This window comes from Acinonyx jubatus, chromosome E3 (genome assembly GCF_027475565.1).
Source record: "Acinonyx jubatus isolate Ajub_Pintada_27869175 chromosome E3, VMU_Ajub_asm_v1.0, whole genome shotgun sequence".
Taxonomy (NCBI): Eukaryota; Metazoa; Chordata; class Mammalia; order Carnivora; family Felidae; genus Acinonyx; species Acinonyx jubatus.
Window position 1 is genome coordinate 20,481,307 of NC_069398.1, and position 9,867 is coordinate 20,491,173.

The following is a 9,867-nucleotide window of genomic DNA, read 5'->3' on the forward strand; positions in this document are numbered from 1 at the left end:
CTTATCATTGATGGACATTTGATTTATTTCCACCTTTGGTCTACTATGCAAAACGCTGCTATGAACATTCATGTGCAAATTTTTGTGTGGACATATGTTTTTATTCTCTTGGGTATAACCTAGGAATGAAACTGTTGCATCATGTGGTGACCGTATATTTAACCTTAGGAAAAAAATGTCAGACTGTTTTCCAGAATGGTTGCACCATTCTATATCCCCACCAGCAATGTGTCAGGGTTCCAATTCCTCCACTTCTTCACCAACATTTGTTATTGTCTTTTTTGTCATAGTAATCCTAGTGGTGTCAAGTGGTATTTCTTTTTTTTTTTTTCTCAGTTGATCACAATGGGAATTTAGTTATTTAATGCATCCACTAATCTAATGTCACCAATAAAATCTAAGCAGCTGTATCACAAAACTGGGTTATATTCAGTGGACATGCATTAATAATCTGTACAACTTAAGGGGCGCCTGCGTGGCTCAGTCAGTTAAGCGTCAACTTCAGCTCAGGTCATGATCTCATGGGTTGTGAGTTTAAGCTCCGTGTCGGGATCTGTGCGGACAGTCTCAGGGCCTGGATCCTGCTTGGGATTCTGTGTCTCCCTGTCTCCCTCTCTCTCTGCCCCTCCCCACCTCAGGCTCTGTCTCTCTCAAAAAAGTAAATAAGTATTAAAAAATTAAAAAATAATAATCCATATAATTTAACATTACACCAGAAAAGGAATTGAATAGAAAAATTTCCCTTGATTTTTGGTGGTCACCAAATTTCATGGCACAGGTTACCAATAAAACTATAAAAACAGATTTTAAATATTTTCAATAATACGTTAAAAAAATTAATGAGCCAGTAAGTTTTCATATTGGGCTGAAGACTTAAAACATGAAGCTGGCCCCAATCTGTCAAAAATGACAAATAAATATTTACAATGACTAAATATGTTATTTAAATGCAATGATACTGGAGGACTACTCACTTCTGGCGAAAAAACAAAAACAAAACAAAACAAAAAAACCCTTTGGGGTTAATTTCTCAATGCAAACAAGTCTTCATAAATACTGTGATAATATAAACTTGGAAACATACCTGGAATCAGGACAATGATGAAAAAATAACATACAGGCAATCTTATTTCTGATCTGTCTTCATAAAGCCAAATGCCCAACACTGTCCTTCAATATAAAACTAAATTAAGAAAAGGAGAATGACTTTACCCAACTTGCTGACATTCTTCCACAGAATTATCTTTCACTAGGGCAAATCTCAAGCCCCATTAACTTGCTTCTCTGGAGTGTGATTAGCACAGCACCAAATTTCTAAACTTACAGGACCACCCAAAATGCTGAATACGCTTTTCAAACAGAAACAAACTATTTTTTTTTCCAATTGTTAGTTCCATGTGCCACATTATTCTTGAAACTTACATGGTTACCAATAAGAAAAGAATAAGGGAAACTTTGAACATATCTTCTCATTAAAGAATAAAGTGCAGGGCACCTGGGTGGCTCAGTCAGTTGGACAGCCACCTTCGGCTCAGGTCATGATCTCATGGTCTGTGGGTTCGAGCCCTGTGTCAGGCTCTGCTGGCAGCTTGGAGCCTAGAGCCTTCTTCTGATTCTGTGTCTCCCTCTCTCTCTGCCCCTCCCCTGCTTGCTGTCTCTCTCTCTCTCTCTCTCAGATAATAAACATTAAAAAAAAAAAAAGGATGAAGTGCAAAATATCTCCATATCTCTGGTATTTTAATAGGAAAAAGCATCAAATACATATAATAAAGGGACTGAAGTAACAAAAAAGCTAATACAAAAAAAGTCCTCTTTAAATCTAACTTGAAGACTACATAAGACCAATTTAATTTTCCTTTCTTCCGTGAAATCTGTAAATGAACCAAGTTGTCATAGAACTTGACATTTTGTTTATTTCTCTTTCCCAAGATCAGAAATTCCAAAATTAGAAAGAAAAAATGGAAAAAAATAACACTGCATGGCAAATGGACACTAAGTTCATAAAGAACCTTTTTAAAAAATGAGATAGTATGAAAGAAAATACCATGAAAATAATAATCTTATGAAAATTGTTTTTTAGGCACAGTGAATTAAAAAAAAATTTAACGTTTATATTTGAGAGACAGAGAGAGGCAGCATGAGCAGCAGAGGGGCAGAGAGAGAGAGGGAGACCCAGAATATGAAGCAGGTTCCAGGCTCTGAGCTGTCAGCACAGAGCCCGACGCCGGGCTCAAACTCACAAGCCACCGTGAGATCATGACCTGAGCGGAAGTTGAACGCTCAACCGACAGCCACCCAGGCACCCCTAGGCACAGTGAATTTGAGCCTTGGTCTTCATGAAGACACTACAGCTTATATAGGAAACTATAAATATATAAGACTCTAGGGAAAAAAGTCAAAATACATATTACTTAACATTCTGTAAGCCTAAGAAAAATCTTGAGGGGAGGGAAAAGGATAGCCAACTGAATCATCACTTAAGGCACAGAACTGTGGGGGCACCTGGCTGGCTCAGTCAATAGAGCATGTTACTCTTGATCTCAGGGTTGTGAGTTCAAGCCCCACGTTGGGTGTAGAGATTACTTAAAATATTTTAAAAAAAAAAGAATACAGAACTATGAAAAATTTCTGGGTCAGAAGGGTGTTCCAGATGAAATCACAGTTTGTGAAAACATACAACTTGTAAAAGCTCCTTTGTGGGTGCATAATAAAGTCCCATGTGTTTGTTCTCTTTCCAGTATTATTCATTGACCAATTCCAAAGAAAAAGAGCCATTTGATACAGTGAACTGCCCGCTGGCTGTTGCTATGTAAATGGTCTACTTCTTCTCACTGGCTGTATCAAGGGTCACCTGCTTTGATTCTCCTTTGTTTCGAAGTTCTTCCACATCTAACCTCTCAGCCAGAGACTTGGATTAAGTGATCAACAGTGGCATCACCTGAAGTTTTTAGGTATCTTCTCTGTGCACTATTATCTTTCTCCATTAGTGTGGGGGGAGTCCTGAATACTTACTCAATTTCACTGGCACCATCCATTACTGGATCAATTGCCACTGTTGCACTGCTCTTATCAAGCTCAAGCTGGGAATCATCAGATGTTTTGGTCTGTTTGGTACTAGGTCCTGCTTCCTGATTACTGTGTGCAGAAGCATTGCTACAGTGAGAACTGTCACCAGTGTCTTCTGCTCCACTACTATCTTCAATCTGTTGTTTCTTGCCTCTCTGTAGTCTGTTCCTGGCCTGTATCTTCTGTCCTTCCTCAGTGTTGTGACTGAGTGCCTGCTGATTACTGCTTGTTGATCCCAGCTAATACTCCCTCTTGATGAACTTCACACTCATCACAACTTGGATAACTTTTGCTGATGAGTGCATCAAAGTTTGAGTCTGGTCTTAGTGATTTTTTAGAAACTAGCCTTTTCCTACAGGTAGGACGTTCTTTATTGCCACTTCCGAGGGCTGTGGTAATGCAGTCTGCACAAAACCTATGTAAACACTCCTTTGCTCTTCATGGTGTTCTTCAACATATCCAAACAAATTGGGCACATTAGTTCTTTGTGTAGACTTGGAAGTGAAACCACAATGTCCAAGTCATCCGTTATTGCCTCTTGAGGTGTTGATTGTAATTCCTATAAGCTGAGTTCCCATTTTGCTTACTGGTTGAATTCCGTTTGTCTGCACAGCCTGAGAGGTCTCGGCTCATGCCTCAGCCCTGGACTCGCTGGCTGTGGCCAGACCCAGACTCATGTATGAGCCGTACAATATCAGAACGTATTTCTTAATGAAAAATGGCCTGAAATGAAAGTCAGTGGTAGATCTGGTGACTGAAATCTAGGAAAAGCTAAGAGGCATCTCATCATTTTTTAGCCAGAAGACTATTTTATAATTGACTCTCGAATCCTGAATATATAGGGATCATTAAGAGCCTGAAGGATGACTTAAAATTTTCAACTGAACTACACCAACATTATATTCATGAACCTGGGGGTGGGGGTGCGTGTGAAGGCCTCAGGACTGGACCCTGTGAATGCCAAGAATCTACTCTAGGTTTGAATCCCAAATTTGCCTTGTCACAGAGGCAGTATTCTAAAAATCTTGCTGTTAACTATCACCTTGCTTCAGTGGCAGGGTAATCCTTGAGCTACTCATTTGTGCTTTAGTCTCACTGCCATAGGAGACTCAAACAAAGGTGAGATATTTTTACATTCTTTGCTTCTCTATCCAAGTAGCCTCTGTGTTCTGAGTTTGGGCTCCCAATCCTTAGAGAGTTCCTGATGGCTTTTATGTTGCAAAGCTGGGGAAAGAGAGAGTGCAGGTAGGGTTGCCAGATAACATATGGGATGCTCAGTTAAATTTGTATTTCAGATAAACTAGTAATAATTCTTTAGTCTAAGTACACCCCCCCCCCGCAATTATTTGTTGTTTATCTTATATACAAATTTAGCTGCACATTCTATATTTATGTTTGCTCAATTTGACAACCCAAGTGGAGAATAAAATTTATAGCTCCAGGAGCCCTTACCCAGGAGCCATAAGGCTTTTGTCTGGGGGAGTACAAATCAGTTCAAGAGACTGCATTGAGGGTGCAGGAAGTAGAATGGTAAACTCAAGATTTGGAGTATTGGGGATGGCCTCTAGGGTTGGATTCATTTAGGGTCTGGGACCTGTGCTTTACTGCCACGTGATTCCAGAGAGAGTCCAGCCTGCCCAGAGAGCTGGCAGTGGGCATGGGTGTTGTGGAAGCTAAAGAGTTTAGTGGCTGGGGAGCCACACTGCCCAAACCCCTGCCAAATAATCCAACATTGTTGTATGACTCAAGAGAGGGAGCAACAGGGGCAAATAGGATTTATCTGATACATTTAAAGTTCTTAGGTCAGTGCTTGGCACAAAGTAAGTGCTTTAGTGAACATTTAGGACAAATGGAGTAATACGATGTTTCTTGAATTTCCATAGCATACACCAAAATAATACTCACTGTACTTCTATCAGAGAAGTTTCTTTAGGTCCCTCCTTTTCTGAATGTCCATGGATTTTGCTCTCGTAGGGCATATCTACTTTGGCACCAGGCATAGCAGTCACAGAATCCCTATAGCATCAATTTCACTGGCCAAATACAGAAAAATACATACTATTTGAGCACCATAAGAATATCACAGAACCATCTAAAAATGTTCTCAGCCTGTTTTTAAGCATTCTTCAGTACAATATTTTAGCACAGCTATTTGGAGAGTCTCTTGGAGGTTTGTGAAAAAGGAATGTGACCAGTATTTTTCAGTTTACTCAGCCTAATTACTAAATGATTAATAATAAAATCACTTCTATACCTTGAGGTATATGTGTGATTTTGAACATGGTGGATCCTTAAGGTAGCATGTGAAGAGTGGAGACTGAATGCTCCTCATCTGCTGTGAGCAAATCTGCCAGACAGATGAGCTCCAGAAGGTCATTCAGCCTCTCTGAGCTACAGTTTCTCATTTGGGCTCAGAATTAAATATCACTAAGGTTCTTTCCAATGCAAAGAGAATGCTATTTGCTATTCAAAGACCTAGATTTAGTCCTGGCTTTGCCAGTTATTAGCTGTGTGACCTTGGGCAAATTATAAAACCTCTTTCAACCTCTGACTTCTCACTTGTAAAATGGAGATAATAATACTTCCCAGGTTGTTCCAAGGGCCAAATAAACCAATATATGGGATAATACTTTCTATTAAATTAATAAATTAATGCAGAGGCATCAATCTCTGCTTTTAAGAGTAGCTGATCATAAAGCAAAACAAAATAAAGTAGTTTTTATTTGTGGTTTTGGGTTTCTTTAAAAGTCACAAAACCAGAAAAATTATAAACATACTTACTGGACCTTTATAGCAACAGGCATTTAGTTTAAAATATTAATGATTTATAGTACACAAAATGGTGCACTCTGGGAATTCTTGGCCATGGTGAAGGAATAGAGCTATCAGCTCTGATATAGAGGAGCAATGAGCCAACACTAAGGAACAGCTGGGCAATTGGTTTCCAGCAAGGCACAAAACACAACCTATCAGATGGCCATGAAACATTTTGCTTCTTGGGACCTAAAAAAATCATACTTCTCACTGGGGACAATCCCTAAAGAATCAAATTGTATACAACAATTTTGATGGGCTCTGTGGTGTGTGGGGAGTGGAAGGAGGGATAATTTTAGGTAAAAAGAAATCTGCTTAACTATTCCATGACCTGAATAATTTAGGCATACAATGCATTGAAATGAAGTTGGAAGTCCTAGCACAGTGGACTGACATTCTTGGTAATGCATTTTCTTCTACTGAGAGTCTCTAGACAGCTCCATGGGATCCCAGGATTCATTAGAAGTTGCAGCAGGGCCAAGGGAAAATTCTCACGGGTTATTAGAAATTGGATGTATGTATTCGGTTTGATTATATATCTGTTTGGGATATATGATAATTAGCTAATGTCAGTTAGTCAATTAGTGATGGGGTTATTAGTTACTGACTAATAGATGCAGACTTTAGTAGAAGCCTACTGTGTGCTAGGCTTTGTGTCAGGAGCTGGAAACACAAAGTTAAGTAGGACTGGTCTTCACATCAACTAGCTCACAGAGTGGTGGAGGAGAATGATATAAAAACAGATACTGTATTTATAACTCAAGGTGTTAACTGTATACATCTGAAATCTGCCACTTCTGTTTATTCTTTCTGAATCCTGGTTTTCTCATCTGTGAAATGGGAGTAATAACACCGCCCTTACAGTATGTGCATAGTTGCATGCATAGAGCCTGGCTCCTGATGTATCCTTGTGTTCTCCCCACCCCTACATGGAGAGTGGCTTGGCAATGGGAAAGGCCATGCCTTCTTTTTGACTGACTGATTTCGTATGGCTTTTTCAGTTTACAAGGAAGAGCTGGGCAACCTGAAAACTGGGAGACTTCTTGTAAGGAATTCTAATAGCCTGTCAGCTACTCTGTTATTCTGGGGGTCTTTATCTCTCTCTCTCTCTCTCTCTCTCTCTCTCTCTCTCTCTCTCTCTCTCCCTCTCTGATTTCCCTCATCAGCCATCTCTGGGTTTTGATTTAATCCATTAGTCACCTTCCAAAGGAAGACCCATGATTGGAAGACTCAATTAGATAGGAGATGACTTACCATCCAATATAGAAGACCCACCATAGGTGCACACTCTGGTCCAGGGAAGTCTGTCCAATGTAGCTAGACACTTTCTTTCAAAGCCCAAAATGAACAAAGCCTGATATTTTTCTAAGATTTTATTTTAATTCCAGTTAGTTTTATTTTAATTCCATACAGTGTTATATTAGTTGCAGGTGTACAATATAGTAATTCAATACTTCCATATGTTACCCTGTGCTCATCACAAGTGAGCTTCTTAACCCTCAAGTCTTACTTAACCCATCCCCCCAGTCTCCTTCCCTCTGGCAACCATCAGTTTGTTCTGTATAATTAAGAATCTGTTTCTTGCTTTGTCTCTCTCTTCTTTTTTCCCCTTTGCTTGTTTGTTTTGTTTCTTAAATTCCACATATGAATGAAATCCATGGTATTTGACTTTCTCTGACTGATTTCGCTTAGCATAATACTCTGTAGCTCCATCCATGCTGTTGAAAATGGCAAGATTTCATTCTTTTGTATGGCTGAGTACTATTCCATTGCATATACACCATTTCTTCTTTATCCATTCATTAGTTGATGGACATTTGGGCTGTTTCCATAATTTGGCTGTTGTAGATAATGCTGCTATAAACATAGGGGTGCATATATTCCTTCAAATTAGTATTCTTGTATTCTTTGGGTAAATACTTAGTGCAGTTGCTGAATCATAGGGTAGTTCTATTTTTAACTTTCTGAGGAAACTCCATACTGTTTGCCAGAGTGGCTGCACCAGTTTGCATTGCCACCAACAGTGCAAGAGGGTTCCCCTTTCTCCATATCCTCACCAACACCTATTGTTTCTTGATTTTTTATTTTAGCCATTCTAACAGGTGTGAGGTGATATTTCATTGTAGGTTTGATTTTCATTTCCCTGATGATGAGTGATGTTCAACATCTTTTCTTGTGTCTGTTGGCCATCTGTATGTTTTCATTAGAGAAATGTCTGTTTCTTTTCATGTCTTTTCATCTTTTGCCCATTTTTTATTTGGATTGTTCATTTTTTGGGTGTTGAGGTGTGTAAGTTCTTTATATATTTTGGATGCTAACCCTTTATCAGATATGTCATTTGCAAACATTTTCTCCCATTCTGTAGGTTGCCTTGTAGTTTTGTTGATTGTTTCTTCACTGTGCGGAAGCTTTTTATTTTGATGAAGTTCCAATAGTTTACTTTTGTTTTTATTTCCCTTGCCTCAGGAGACATATCTAGAAAAATGTTGCTATGGCCAATGTCTAAGAGGGTACTGCCTGTGTTCTCCTCTAGAATTTTAATGGTTTTCTGTCTCACATTTAGGTCTTTAATCCATTTTGAATTTATTTTTGTGTATGGTGTAAGAAAGTGGTCCAGTTTCATTTTTTTGCATGTTGTCATCCAGTTTCCCCAACATCATTTGTTGAGGAAACTATCTTTTTCCATTGGATATTCTTTCCTGCTTTGTTGAAGATTAATTGGCCATATAATTGTGGGGATATATTTGTATTTTCTGTTCTGTTCTATTGACCTATGTGTCAGTTTTTGTGCCAGTATTATACTGTTTTGATTACAACAGCTTTGTAATATAACTTGAGGTCTGAAATTGTGATGCCTCCAGCTTTGTTTGTTTGTTTGTTTGTTTCCCAAGGTTGTTTTGGCTATTTAGGGTCTTTTGTGGTTCCATACAGGTTTTAGGATTGTTTGTTCTAGTTCTATGAAAAATGCTGTTGGCATTTTGATAGAGATTGCATTAAATGTGTAGATTGCTTTGGGTAGTATAGACATTTTAACAATATTCTTCCAATCCATGAGCATGGAATGTCTTTCCCTTTCTTTGTGTCATTTTCAATTTCTTTCATCAGTGTTTTATAGTTTTCAGAGGACAAGTCTTTTCACCTCTTTCATTAGGGTTATTCCTAGGTATCTTACTATTTTGGGTGACCTCTCTTTCTGCTGCTTCATTATTGGTATATAGCAATTTAACATATTTATGCCATATTATTTTTTTTAGTTTATATACCACTTATTTCTGCTCTAATATTTATTATTTCCTTCCTTCTGTTTGTTTTAGGTTTTGTTTGTTGTTCTCTTTCTAGCTCCTTTAGACCCAAGATTAGGTTGTTTGAGATTTTTCTTGCTTATTAAGGTAGACCTGTATTGCTATAAACATCCTTCTTAGACCCTCTTTTGCTGCATCCGAGAGAACCAAGGTTGCTATTTTTCAAAATAGCAATAAGGGCTAGTGTAAATGACTTGTAAGCTTCTGGCTGCAAGACACAGACTTAAGAACTGAAGAGTTTGTTGATTTGGGGACACACAATAACTACTCGAAATTGTTCACATAAAATGTGCTTTACATGGTCACTTATTTTATCCTTACAGCAACCCAAGGAAAGTGAGGATTATTACACTCAAGAGATAACAAAACTGGGGCTTGCAGAGCTTAATGAAGTTGTTTCAGTGCTAGAACCAGGTTGTGATGGAGTAAGTTCTGTTGGAATCCCAAGCTTCTGTGATGTCATGAGGGCTTTCTCTTCTGAGACCTACACAGGAAACCTTTTCTGAAGTCAGTACCAGCACTGGTTATATTTCTTATTGCTCACTGGTTTGTTTTTATCTTTTTTTTGATCTTTTTTTAAATGTTTATTTTTTAGAGAGAGAGAGGCAGAGAGAGAGAGATGGAGTCACAGAATCCAAAGCAGGCTCCAGGCTCTGAACTGTCAGCACAGAACCTGTAGCGTTGC

At 38.6% G+C, this 9,867-nt stretch overlaps 1 pseudogene; it reads right to left on the minus strand.

Moving 5' to 3' along the window:
- Positions 1-2,656: 2,656 nt before the first annotated feature.
- Positions 2,657-5,066, minus strand: LOC106972841 (E3 ubiquitin-protein ligase RING2-like; annotated as a pseudogene).
- Between the last annotated feature and the right edge of the window lie 4,801 nt (positions 5,067-9,867).